The 13,973-nt window shown below is 46.5% G+C and overlaps 2 pseudogenes; both read right to left on the reverse strand.

The window, feature by feature from the left end:
• Positions 1 to 7,965: 7,965 nt before the first annotated feature.
• On the reverse strand, positions 7,966 to 11,888 carry LOC149858389 (fibrous sheath-interacting protein 2-like; annotated as a pseudogene).
• A 195-nt stretch (positions 11,889 to 12,083) lies between these two features.
• LOC149858390 (fibrous sheath-interacting protein 2-like) lies at positions 12,084 to 13,479 on the reverse strand (annotated as a pseudogene).
• Between the last annotated feature and the right edge of the window lie 494 nt (positions 13,480 to 13,973).

The following is a 13,973-nucleotide window of genomic DNA, read 5'->3' on the forward strand; positions in this document are numbered from 1 at the left end:
GTCTTTCAAATCAAGAACTGAGAAATGAGTATACTGCCCCCCTATGGAGGCCAGCAAGGTATATGGGTTTGGGACGAGAGGATGAATAGTTTTAACCCGTTTGTTAACCACCGTTAGGTCCTGCACCAGTTGATATGTGCCATCAGGCTTTAGTACAGGCAAGATAGGAGTGTTCCAGCCCGACTGACACTCTCGCAGTATGCCGTACTTTAGGAAATGGTCTATAGTCTCTTGCAGTCCCTCTCTGGCTTCCTTTTTGATTGGGTACTGCTTGATTCATACTGGACCTTTTCCTGGCAGTAGCTGGATATTAATGGGGGTTTGATGTGTAGCCTTTCTGGGGACCCCCTTTACCTATACCAATGGGTATACCTGGTCTTCCCACTGGTTCCACTCCGGGGGGGGCGTCCATAGCCGAGGGTTCAACCACGAGGGTCATTATCCATGCATTTTCAGGGGGCAATGTGAGGGTTATTTCATCCTGGGTAAAATGCAGTGATGCACCTAATCGACAAAGCAGGTTTCGTCCTAGCAGGGGTGTAGGGCAATCTGGAAGGTAGACCAATTTGTGAGAAAGAGCCCGGTCTCCCAGAGCACATTCTGTAGGAGCATACACAGGGCACTGAGTCTTTTTTTCCCCGTGGCACTCACCACGGTGAGAGAGTCTGCTACGGGAAGTTGAAGAGGTTGATTTACAGCGGTCCGTGCTGCCCCGGAGTCTACCAAAAAAATCAATTTCTGAATTCCCCACCCGCATTTTTACTAGGGGTTCCAGGGGTGGGGTGGTCCGTTTCCCCTACACCCCTACCCCTGTCCTTCCACTGCCATTACAGGAGTGCAGTCTCTCCCTTTCTCTGGGCAGTCATTCTTCCAGTGTCCCTCTCACCGGCATAAGGCACACTGGTTCCGTCCCAGGCGTCTTTCTTGTGGGCCAGGGCGCCCGCGCCCACGATCCCTTATACCTCTGCCTCTCCCACCTTCTTGTGGCCTTTCTCTGACTCCAGCCTGTACTGCTGCTACTAGCATTCTAACTTGTCTCTTTTCTTCTTCTTCCTTTTTGAGGGTATACGCCCTGTTTGCAGTCTCTAGGATTTGTGCTACAGACATACCCATTAAGTCTTCCTTCTTTTGTAACTTCCTCTTTATATCAGGGGCTGCACGACTGGTAACAATACCCTTTATAATCGCCTCCGTCGCCTGATCATCAGGGTCTGCATTGGTATTTTGCCAAATGGCGTCCTGGATGCGCTGTAGGAATGCAACGGGACTTTCCTTCGGCTCCTGTACTATTTCATACAGCTTTGCCCAATTATTATGTCGGACAGCCGAGTGCCTGAGCCCATGCATAAGCAGTTCTTTGTAAGAGGTAAGACGGGTATGATCCACAGGGTTGTTAGGGTCCCATCTAGGGTCTGCTAGGGGAACCACATCTGCCGGACCAGGAACATTGACGGGATCCCTTTCATGCCTCCGCTGTGCTTCCTCCCTTGCTTTGGAAATAACTTGATTCCACTCTACTTCAGATAATAAGGTTCGCATAAGGATATTACAATCATCCCAATCAGGCTTGTGACTAGCTAAACATCCCTCAAAGACAGAGATAAACTTACTCAGGCTAGCTGAAAATTTTCCAGCCTGTGCCTTAAAAGCCGCCAGGTCCACCGGGTTAAAAGGTACATGGGTGTATACTTGTATGGTCTGGGCTGCACGCCCATCTGCCCCAGGCCGGGCTATTACAGTTTCAGTAAGTAAAGGATAAAATCCCACTGAGGGAGGAATCTCTGGAACTGGGGGCATCTGATCTTTATATGGTGGAGGTGTTAAAGCCGAAGGGGACGCCGACTCTGGCATTACAGTAATGGGGGGGAATGCTGAGACTCAACACTAACAACTACTGATCCTGTCGGAGTCAAATTACACTTCTGCAAAATATCTGTCTTATTTCGTAAAGCCATAAACAACTGTGCATACAAATGTTCATTCCACTTACCCGTCCGCTGACAAAACAGGAGTAATAGGAGGATTGTACTGTAGTTAATTGACCCTTCCGGAGGCCACCTTTCCTGATCCTCCAGTTGATATTGAGGCCATTTCACTGTACAGAACCTTTTAAGATTATTTTTAGTCATTAAATCTGACTTAAACAGTTTCCAATTAGTCAGAATGCATTCTAAGGGTGTACACCGTGCCCTGCCAACCGTACTCTGTCCCTGCCCATACTCCAGGGAGACACTGGGTATCCCCAGGTCCTACAGGGAGACACTGGGCGTCCCCAGGTCTTAACAGGCAATGCTCAGACTGCTGAGCTTATCCTACCTTGTCCGAGGGACTGGTTTCACACCATCGCCCACGGTCGCTTCTCCACTATTAGAGCGCATTGCACCGTTGTGCCCTCCGGGGTCGATCAAACCACATCTCTGCCGAGGCCCCCGATGAAACCACCGCTGCGCACTGGGCGTCGGTTGTTGCTGCAAGTCGTCGACCCCAGGAGGGATCCGGGCAAGGCGAAATGTTAGCCTCGAGCCCCACGTTGGGCGCCAAAACTGTTGCCGGCACAAGGTGCCCGAGGGAGGCAACAATTGGGTTCGTTGCCCGGTGTGCATCGCGCCAAATAAACACACTGGGGGGAGAAGCAGACAGAGTTTATTTGAGCTCAAGTAAAAGACACAGGGAGACTGTATGGTCTCAAATCCTGCGCACTTAACCCTGCAACAGCGGGATTTTATACCCCGGTCAGTTTCACTGTCAGTGATTTTCCAGCAGCTGGCTCCCCTCTTCCTCCCCTTTCCCTCCTCCTTTCTCTCTCCGAGCGGTACCCTTGCATTCCACAGATAACAGTTTTAGCTCGCCTGCTTTCCAGAAGGACAGGAGATTGCAGGTGCCATAGAAAGGGTTACAAAGGTTGGGCAAGGCGGGGTTTTGGCTCGTCTGAGCCTGGAGCAGAAGGACTTCCTCGACACTTGTGGTCTTCCATCCCTCTGAGTTACCCAGGGTTATGCCCAGTGACACCAACATAGATATAGTATAGATAGGTGTATAGGTATTGTATAGATAGTGTATAGGTATTGTAAATAAACAATGCTGTATAGGTGATGGGGAGGAAAATCCTATTTTTTCCTACCTTATGTCTACTTTGCCTGTTTTAAAAATTTTCTTTATTATTTACATTTTTTTAAATTATTCCTTTTTTGATTAAAAAATCATGTAACTGCACCACATTTTGAAATAAAGATTTGAAATTGTGTTTATATGTGTGGCATGTTTTCTTTCATAGGCAGATAGGCATGCATGCCAGTCTGTGCGGTTTGTGGGTGGGGGCGTTGGGAGACAATGCGGTGACCGTGTCTCTGCCGCCTGCCTTAGTATGAGGATCCTGTGGTTGGGGGCATTTATGGAGTGATGGCATTACTGCAAAAAGTTGCAGGGTGGACTGTTATGGCAAGTCCAATGCTTTTTTTTTACCCCAATCCCAAAGTACAGCCATCTACTCCAGAACCCGACAGACCAGAAGAAAAAGCAGCAAGGGCAATATTGGGCCAGGCATGGGTGAGCCTTCCATGAGGGCACTTAGCAACTCTTTCAGTGTAATGCTTGGCTTTTATTTTTTGCATCACTTCCAAAACATCCTCCCCACCGGGTGTGGTTCCTCCCTTCCCCATACAGTGTAGGTGGAGCAGTGTCCTTGGGTGGGATCCCTGGTACCCAACAAATATTAATCCGCCTTGACACCAGAAAGGCAACACCCAACCACTCATTCATGCACCTTATGCTGCTGCTGCTTTGCAAAAAGCTCCTTGGTGCTTAGGCTTTGCAAATAGTTTCACAAAAGACAGGAGTGAGTGAGATGATTAATTCTCTTTTACATAACAGTTCTTTAATGTTTTGATCCTTTTATTTTCCTTGTCATTAGTAAAACCAGGAGTTAGTGTGAAAATTCACAGTCCATTCACAGTGCATTTCAGTGAATTCACAGTGAGAACCAGGACACCCCTCCCCACCCCAGCAGAGCAGAGGCAAAGAATAAAGCAGGGTGGAGTGCATTAGGGCTCTGGAAGGCTTGGAGTGCTGATTCCATATGGAGGAGATTTGGCCTGATTTGGTGAGCAAATCTCCAAATCCAAATTGAGTCAGGGGATGAATTAAAAGGTCTGAATTGATTTGGAGCTCTCCGAATTGATTCAGAAAAGATTTGGAGAGCATTGGCGATTTGGGCAGTCCCTGCTAGAAAGTAGGGGGCAGCGGAGGGGGACTGGAGGAGGGGGGAGGGGACCATGGGGGGGACCCCTGCAAGGCCCCAACCCCTACCTGCTGCCCCAGCTGCCCTGAGGACCCCCCAACCTCCCCTCCACTGTCAAAGCCCCCCTGCCATGGCTGCCCAACTGGACCAAGCTCCTGGTTCTTTAAAAAAAAGCCCTCACTCGCTGGCTGCTGCAGTGGTCTCGGGGCTTCTGGGGGCTCATGACAGAGCTCCCCAAACAGCACAGGGCAGTGGGGGGCAGCAGGGATCACCCCCACCTGGCAGGAGCTGGTAAGTTGGGGCTTTTTTTTTTTTTTTTTTAAGGGCTAAAGTGCTGGGAGCTGGGGTGGGCAAGGCAGCCATGGGGGGGCTGGTAGAGCGGGTGGGGGTCAGGGGGCTTATGCCAGAGCCCCCCATGCAGCGTGGGACAGTGGGTGGCAGAGGGGAATTGCCCCCCTGCCTGGCAGCAGCCAGTGGCTCAGGGCTTTTTTTTTCTAAAGAGCCGGGAGCTGGGGCTGGGCAGGGCTGGAAGAGTGGGCAGGGGATAGGGCCTGTGTGATCTGGAGATTCGCTGATTCAGCAGCGGCTGAATCTCTGAATCAGATTCGGCCGAATCGATTTGGGACACCAGTTTGAATCACTGAATTGAATCACTGTCCCCCAAATTAGCCAAATCCAAATCCAGATCTGAAGCAAATACTAGCCACTTTGTACAGACGTAGCATTCATGTGTCCTGGGCAAGGGGATGCCAAGCATTTGGGGGAAGTAGATGCAAACAAATCAATAAAATTCTCATTAAATGACAATATCCAGTGAATACTTTTGCAAGTGCAGCAAAAATAGCTGAAATCAATCAAAATGCTATTCAGATTGGTGAATCACAATAAATTGCAATGCTATTTCCATTAGTAAATCACAATAATTTGAAAAGTTATTCATGCAGGCCCAGGCCATGGCCCTGAGACCTGACAGATTTTTTTGATTGGTGAATCACAATAAATTGGAATGCTATTCATGCATGTATGTATATGAGAAAAGGTGGGACCTCCCTCACCTGAACTCTAATAAGCAGGCAGGCCCAGGCCAAGGCCCCAAGACCAAGCAGAAGCAAGTACAAATTCAGATTTTTTGACTGGTCAATCACAATAAATTGAAATGCTATTCCCATGCAGAAATGCATGAGGAATGGGAAGTGGAGAATGAAGAGCAACGCAGTGAATATTCCTCCAGCATGGAGAATCTGGAGGACATGGGTGAGCAGGAAGAGGAGGAGGAGGAGGTGACAGTGCTGCTGACCGAAGTACTTTTTGTCTCGAAATGAATACAAGACACGCAGCATTGCCAGATAACAATGATAATATATACATCATTAGCATTTTTGCAAGCTTTACATGAGGACACGGCTACAGGCGCCTCACGAAAAAGAAAATGGAGACATTCGGAGGAGTGGGAAAACTGAGAGGTGTGTGAAGAATTGGAAGCTGACTGGGCTTTGTTGAGAAACCTGAGGAGCAGCATTTGCATGGTCTGGGCCCACAAGAGCAGTCTGGACTGGTGGGAGCGAATTGTGCTGACCACTTGGGATGATCAGCAGTAACTGGAGATGTTTTGAAAGACTAGGGAGACATATTACCATATTGCCTTGATGCTGGGGACACAAATTGAGAGGCAGGACACTAACATGCGTTGGGCTATCCCACTGGACAAGAGGGTGGCAATAGCCATCATAAAACTGGCCACCCAGGCCAACCTCCACTACATCATGAACCAATTTGGCATGGCTCCCTGCATGGCTGGGGTGGCGACTCATGAGGTATGCCAACTGCTGTAGGACATTGCTGCAAACAATTTTATTTGTCTGGGGAATCCTCAGAAAGTTATAGATGGCCTCAATACCATGGGGTTCCCTAACTGCCTGGGGGCTTTAGACAGCATTCACATCCCAGTGCAGTCCCCTTTGGGGCTGGGGAGGTCCTTCACAAACATGAAAGGATTTGCCTCCGTGATCCTGCAAGCCATGGTGGACCACCGGGGCTGGTTCATGAACATTTTTACCAGGTGGTCCTGAAGCACACATGACACGCACATGTTCAGAAACTCTCCCCTGCCTGGCCTTGTGGAGAAAGGACACTATGGACCTGGAGTCCCCAGCACAGTGATCCATGGTGTTGCCATTCCCCTGCCTATAATAGTGGATGCTGCCTACCCGCTAAAGCCCTGGCTCATGAAGCCTTATGAAGGGAACATTATAGACCTGCAGAAGTTGGTTTTGCAGTTGCAGGATGGCCATTGAATGTGCCTCTGGCTGACTGAAAGGACTATGGAGGGCACTTAACTGCCAGAAAATATCACAGCCTTTGCAGTGGCAGCCTGTGCGCCCCACAACATCTGTGAGATCTACAGAGAGGTTTTCAGCGAGTTGTGGGCTAAAGAAGCCTGACAGGCAGCGGCCAGACCGAGATGTGGCCAGGCAGCAGCACAGGGACTACGGAGATATCTACAAGGAGAAGCTGGTCGGGTGACCTCTGTGCGGGATTGCCTGGCAGCACATATTATGGATATGAATGGATGCTGACAACAACTAGCAGTGCTTATTCTTTTGATTACAATAACTTATTTTACAATTTACACCATAAACATCTATGTCTGTCTGCAGGGGTATGTGGGGGAAGGTAGCTGACGGGGGGTGGAGCGGAGGATAAGCAGGGCAGGGAGGTATATGGACTGGGGTAGGGGGTTGCTGCTTTGAGGCTGGCAGTGCTTTGGGGGGGGGCAGGGGGCTTATTACACATTGGCTTCTAGCCAGCCCAAATCATCCTCCTTACAGATTCTAGTAGGGGAGGCAAATACCAATTTACCCCCAGTAATGTCTTGGGCGGGAGGGGGGGTCTATTTATTTCCCTTCATGTCTTTATAATTGTCTGTAATTTCTTTATTGAAAAACCAGCTCTTTCATATGGCATCCTCTATGTGCAGATTGCTGTTAGGACAGCACAATGTGACCAGACTGAATAAAAACCATGTAGAAGGTGTGAAGAGCTCCCCTCTAAAACATGACTTTCTTTGCCAGAAAAGTCTGTTCTGGAGAAATTCCCGACACTGGTAGCATAACTATTCTAGTTTAGACAGTCTTTCACCCTCCATGTGATCACTGAGGTTAAAGGAATGAAAGAATTAAGGAAATTACAGACAATTACAAAGACATGAAAGGAAATAAATAGAATCCCCCAAAAGTGCAAATCTCAGACATTCACCTGCTCTCGGTGCTTCCAGTGCTGGTGATAGTTCTTCAGCATTCTCATTGAAAACAAAAGGAAACAGTCATTTGGATTTAGAGACAAACAAGAGTAAAGGGTCATAGCTTTAGCATTTCAGTAGTATTTTTCATCTTTCTTATTCTCCATGCTGTTTTGTGCTGAGCACATTGACAGTACTTTAAAAACAATGAAAAATCACTGATAGCACCTTACAGATTCTTGACCACATGCAGCTACTCTGAGGCAAGGGCCTTGCCCTGCTGAAATACTACATGGCTGGGAATTTAGAGCCTGGAAGTCTGCCTGTGACTACCACTAATCTGTTGGACAGCCTTGGCTAATGCTCTTCATCTCACAGTCCTCTCTCTGCTTCATGCTGAGCCTAATCTAACATAGGGACAGCTCTGACCAGAGACCCCAGATGACCCCAGTCCACCACAGCTCCCATTCTTGCTGTACTGCCAGAAAAGTTACCTTAATTGTTCACTGTCCATGAATGAAGCCAATGGGCTCCCCAGATACAGAGAGGATTCAACTTGAATGGTGTCCTCTATCTGCTGCAGCTCCTCTTCTCCCTCCCACTGTTGCTCTGCTACAAGCTTTTCCTTCACCTTCTCCTCTTCCTCTTCATTCTTAGTGTGGTGGGCTGCCAGTAATGCAAGGAGGCCCACCTTGGGTTGAAGAGCTTTCAGCATGTTTAACACAGGCTTCAGTACCTTCCCAAATGAGGTCTTGCTGAAGACCTGAAATCAAAGAGAAAGCTTTGGAAGAGGACACCTCCTCAGAATCCTTTCTAAACCAGCTTTTCCTACAGGTCACTCATGAGAGTGAACCAAAGCAAGCTCCTTTTAGACTTGCATATGGATCTATCCTATGAACTTCAGCTGAGCACCCAGAAAAATCAGGACTGTGCAATGACAAGTTTTGTTAAAGGAACACTGCTTTGTCCATCTGTTGCATTTCAACTTTCTGCTTGAAAGCAGATCAGAAACAAACATTAAGGAGCCACTATGCGTGTCAACTATTAAGACCAAATACTAATTCTAGGCCCCAGTTCAGGAAGGCATTTAAATGCACTTTTCTAAGCAGGTGCCATTAATTTCAATTGGTCACTAGCTCAGGCTTCAGGTTATGCAGGTACTGAGATTGTTTGTCTTAGGCCCAAACATTGCAATTCATTGAAGCCTGTGAGCACGTCTATTGTCGGATTTCTGTACTTAAGTCTTTTCCTGAATCAGGGCTCTAGCAAGGTCACAAATGAAGGGGGGTTTTTTTGCTTTTAATTCACACATGAACATGTCTGTGTCACAAACTGATCAGTTCCCGCTCTGTAAATAGAAACTCTGGTGTTGTGATGAGACCCAACCCCCATGCGAGACCAGCAGGCTGGAGGGCCTCTAAAGGGCTGCTTGGAAATCTTGGCAAGCTGCCTCAAGGCCATTATGCCTCTCTTAGATCCCTGCAACCATCTTGCCAAAACCTTCAGAATATATGCCTAGGCAGAGTTATGGAGCATCGGGGGCTGCTGTAAACCTGCGCCCCCCTTTAGACCACTGAGCCAAAATCCAAAGGCCAGAGCAAGTCTAGACATTCAATGACACAGAGCTTGTAGCTGCTGCCAGACCAGCCTGAATAGAGCTGCAAACTGCTCATCGCCTCGGCATGGGCATGTTTTTTGTCAGCACGAGGTTCCTTAGCCTCTCTTCAACCAAGATGTGCCCACAAGGCAGCAGAGGATGCAGTTTAATGTCATGCCCAGGACGTGCTCTTTGCAAACAAGGCCAACAGGCTCCTGGGCTATATGAACAGCAGGGTCCCATGCATGTCCAGGGACTCTCCTGCTCTAGTCAGCCCTGGGGAGGCCTCCCCTGGAGCCCGGGGTCCAGGTTTGGGCCCCATATTTCAAGGATGTGAACAGGCTGAACACATTCCAGCACAGGGCAGCAACCATGATTGAGGGTCTGGGAGGCAGGAGCAAGAACAGATGAAAGAGCTGGGGTGGCTGAGGCTGGAGAAGACACAGATGGGCAGATACAAACCTGATGACCTTCACCATAGAGAAATGCAAGGTGCTCCACCTTGGGAGGAAAAACCCACATCATACCTATAGGCTTGGCAGCACTTCGCTCACTAGCACTACATCTGAAAGAGACTTGGGGGTCACGATTGACCACAAGATGAACATGAGCCACCAATGCAATGCCGCAGCCAGCAAAGCAAATAAAACTCTGGCTTGCATGTACCAATGATCTCCAACAGGACCGAAGATGTCATTCACTTTATTCGGCCTTGGTGAGGCTGCAGCTGGAGTACTGCATCCAACTCTGGGCTCCACACTTTAAAAGGACATGGAAAAGCTCAAGAGAGTCTAGAGGAGAGCCACGCACATGATGAGAAGTCAAGACAGCAGGCCTTATGAGGAGAGACTGAGAGGCACGGGACTCTTCATCTTGGAAAATCCCAGGCTCAGGGGGGACTTGGTGGCAGCCTATAAGTATATCAGGGGTGTGCATAAGGACTGGGAGAACATCTGTTCACCAAGGCTCCCTTAGGGAAAACAAGGTCCAGTGGCCACCAACTGCTGGAAGACAGTTTTAGACTGGACATAAAGAAGAACTTCTTTACTGTCCAAGTCTCCAGAGTCTGGAATAGACTCCCCACACAAGTGGTGCAAGCACCTACTCTGGGCACATTCAAGATGTGTTTGGATGATTATCCTATAGGGCTGGACCAGATGATCTCGCGAGGTCCCTTCCAGCTCTAATGTCTATGAAATCTATGAAACTACTTAATCCCATGGGCTGCTGAATAAACTGGGTCTGGATTACCTGTCACTGTTTTCACATCTGGGTTACCTGCACTCCTTGCCTGGTTTACACTCCATGTCTGATATCATTATTTTGGGCAGGACTCAGCAGCAGGATCTTGGAACTATTGTCCAAGCCATTCACAGCTCAGAAATTGGGCTTAGCAAAATAATTTCTTGCACACCTTCTGTGGTTTACTTTGAAAGAGGAAAACAAGGCTCTTGAAACCATCCTTATCACTGTGGACACGCACACCACAGCCCCCATATTTGTCAGTCTCTAGTTTTTACCCAAGCCTTTCAGAGGAGGCAAAGCCCTTCATACTGCCACATGTGGTCTTTTCTTCCTAGTGATCAAATGGCCCTTTTAGCTTGAAGAGCAGCTGCCTTTGAACAAGTCTCTGCCATCAGTAAGCAAAGCAAAGCAGAGAGCTATAGCTGTCTTGTCCATATGCTTAACCCAAGGGATCCCAACCCTTTTCTTATCCCCAGACAGATTTCTTGAAAGAAGAGTAGATTCAAGATTAGTAAATTTACTGACCACTAACCCAGGACCCTTGCTAGCTGGGATTCTGGGTTAGTCCTAGAGTCCACTGCAGGCTCTCTAGGAGATGGTCCACCACCTTTAGAAGAGTATTCAGCATTCGTAGTAGATGAGCTTTTAATGCCACATGAACTTCTTAACAAAAAATCCAGTTAGAAGCAAAATGGCATTCATAAAACAGCATTGCCCTTGTCTTATTCTTTCCCTTTACCTCCCCTGATCTTACAATTGGTTGTCCCATGCTACTCAGAGAGAAATGGCTGTCTTCTTTTCTCTGTGCCTCAGATCTCAAACTTTCAGTTTCAAGACACTTCTCAGCCAGCAATGCTCTTGGCTCTCTTAGGCCATCCCCCGTTTGAGCAAGAAATGCTTCTTGCAGTTCCTCAAGACGTTCTGTTTTTTTGGACATGACTTGTAAATGAGACACCAAGTCTGGAGCAATGGGTACATGTTTGATTCTAACATTAGGGATTATTTTCACAGGCAGCTCCTCTGTTTCTGTTGGGGTCTTGTTTGCACTTGAACCTGGGATTGCCTCTTCAGTATGCCCTGTCTTAGGCTCTGCCCTAACAGACGCTTGGAAAAGGACTTTGTCGGCAATTCTGTCTGGGTTCATCGCACTTTGGCTCACTGTTGGTGGACAGTCACTTACAGCCTGTAAAAGGGGGCAATCAGAGAGTTCTCCGATTATTACAGTAGGCATTTCTTGAGGAAAAAGTGCATTGAAACTCGTTATATCATCATAAAGGTCTTGCTCAAATCCAGATTTTTGGAAAAGATTCCTTGAAATAGAAAGAACAACTCAATTAACTGCTTATTTGTGTGCTGGATGTAGATGATGTTCTTCATCTGTAGCTGCTACAAAGCTGATTTTATGTTTGGATAGGCTTTGCTCCACATCCTGTTTAAGGTTCTCAGCCATTTCATTCACTTTGGCTTCTTGATAAATGTCTTCTGTATTTTGGGCTTCTGCTATTAGTTGAACTTATGACTTTTGACAGGAATCTACTTAATATTTCTTCCACAAATGTCACAGGGATACATGGGTTTTAAGGTGGTTTTGGAATCTTTATCATGCCAACATGAGCAGGGAGTTTTTCAACAATCCTAACACTTTCTGTTGTTGAAGATGAAGTAGGCAATGTCTCTTCCTCGGAACTGGTTTGAAATTCAGGTTTTGGCAACTTCTTTTGCTATTGAAGCTGCTATCCTATGAGCTAAAATATATTTCCTATTTTTTAGGTCTCTGTAAACAAAAATGTCACAATCAGAATGTTCTGCAGTGCTTGTGCAAGCTGAATGGAACAGGTCTTTCATAGCTTGGCTGTCTTCAGTGTGTAAAAAATCTCTTTCACTGATATGTTCCATCATGTTCATCTGATGTTTTGACAGGAGTACTTGCAAAGTATATAGTATTTTTCTAGTTGCATCTTTCAGTAACAACATCTTTTCTACATCGAAATCCACAATGGGAAAGAGGGAAGAAAATGTTGATGTAAGATTTGCTGCTAGCTTTTTTTATATTTTACTAAGATCTGATGATAAACTGCTTGCATTATCCAAGGGCTCAGTAAAATCTTAGTGTATTTTCAACAGCATTGTCAGCTTCAGTACAGTGGTGAAGTGGTAATCCTCTAGAAAGAGAGTTCTGCAGTGGATTCCCAGAAAACTCTTGCAAGACCAAGTCACAAAGAACTTCGGAAATAATCATGCACCCACATCTTAAACAATTCTGCATGCTGAATTTAGAGTGAAATTGTCAAATGCTTGTTATAGACCAAATCAGCAGTTTGAATTACATTATCCTCCCTGGAATGTGGATGTTCAATATGTTGGCTAGAAGAGTTCTCATTTTTAGAGCTTGTTGCCATAACTTTACTGGTTCCCTTCATGTGAATCAAGTCAAATTCTGCAAGTTCTGTTTTCTTTTCTGTAGGGGAAGATGTGCTGGCAGTGGCAGGGAGAATGTTAGCTGAAAGCCTGGTGATTATATCTTTCAAAAAACTGTGGCATACCCCCAGAGTAGATGGTGTGGGACTTTAGCTTTGGGCATTGCTTTTGGTAGCATCTACTAAAAGCTTCTCGTCAATGTCCCCAGGTTCTAGAGGTTTATACAGAGCTGAAGCGGGTGCTTTTGCTAAGGGTTCTTCCTGTTGGTAATCAGTAATTTCTCTCCCTATTAAAACACCTAAGCTCTCTGCTGACACACTTTTGTTGCTTTTCATGTCTGCATAAACTGAGACTTTGGAACAAAGCACTTTCTTGCAGAAGTTCAGATAAACTGGAGTGAATAATTTTGGCTGTCAGTATGTCTATGTCAGGGGAGAAACCCTGATCTTCAGAAGGCTGCTGGTCTGTGGCCTGACATATGAAAAACTTATTTAGCACTGAATCAACTACATCTATACTGATATGTGAAGGATTACTTCCAGGGATTGCGCTGTCCTGAGCATGTAGGTTCTGTGAAGGGACCAATTTGCTCATTAGTTCATTACATATTTCTTTCAAAAAAGCATCAGCATAAACACTAGCCGGTGACTGCAAGGGCTGAGGCTCAATTGTATATGTTGGCAGGGGCTTGCTGCGAGCTCCCTTCACTGCCTTATGCGGTACTTCCTCTTTGGGAAATATCATTCTGTGTGATGAAAAGACCAACTAAGTCACTGAGTTGGTCTAATAAAAGAGATCACATCTACTCAAATGACCTTGTCAGCCTAAATTGTACTATGGCTTTGCTTCTAGCCTTCATTGCTTTATGAAGCATGCCATTGCTTTTTGCTGTCTCTTTCTCTGTCCGTCCATCTGATGTTTTTCTTCTAAGAGGCTTTTGAGTTTTTCGTAGTCCGTGTAAACCTTGGCTAAATCTGAGAAACATATAAATGGTTGGTTAATATCACTTTTGCTGCAATCAATTTCTGCTCCACCCCCTCCTTTACTTGGGCTTGTTTTTGCTAATGCTATAGCATTTTTCAACAGATTCCAAGAAATTCTTAATACTACTTGTGAGCTACAGCTTGGAAGTTTGCAAACTGTTTCAGTAGAGCATATTGCTGATGAACTGACACAGGCCATGTCCTGTCTTTTCGAGGGCACAATGAGAGTGGAAGGATGCACCTTTCCCTCATGAG

The sequence above is a fragment of the Crocodylus siamensis genome, chromosome 8 (assembly GCF_052110815.1).
Source record: "Crocodylus siamensis isolate JL-2025a chromosome 8, ASM5211081v1, whole genome shotgun sequence".
In the NCBI taxonomy this organism is placed as follows: domain Eukaryota; kingdom Metazoa; phylum Chordata; order Crocodylia; family Crocodylidae; genus Crocodylus; species Crocodylus siamensis.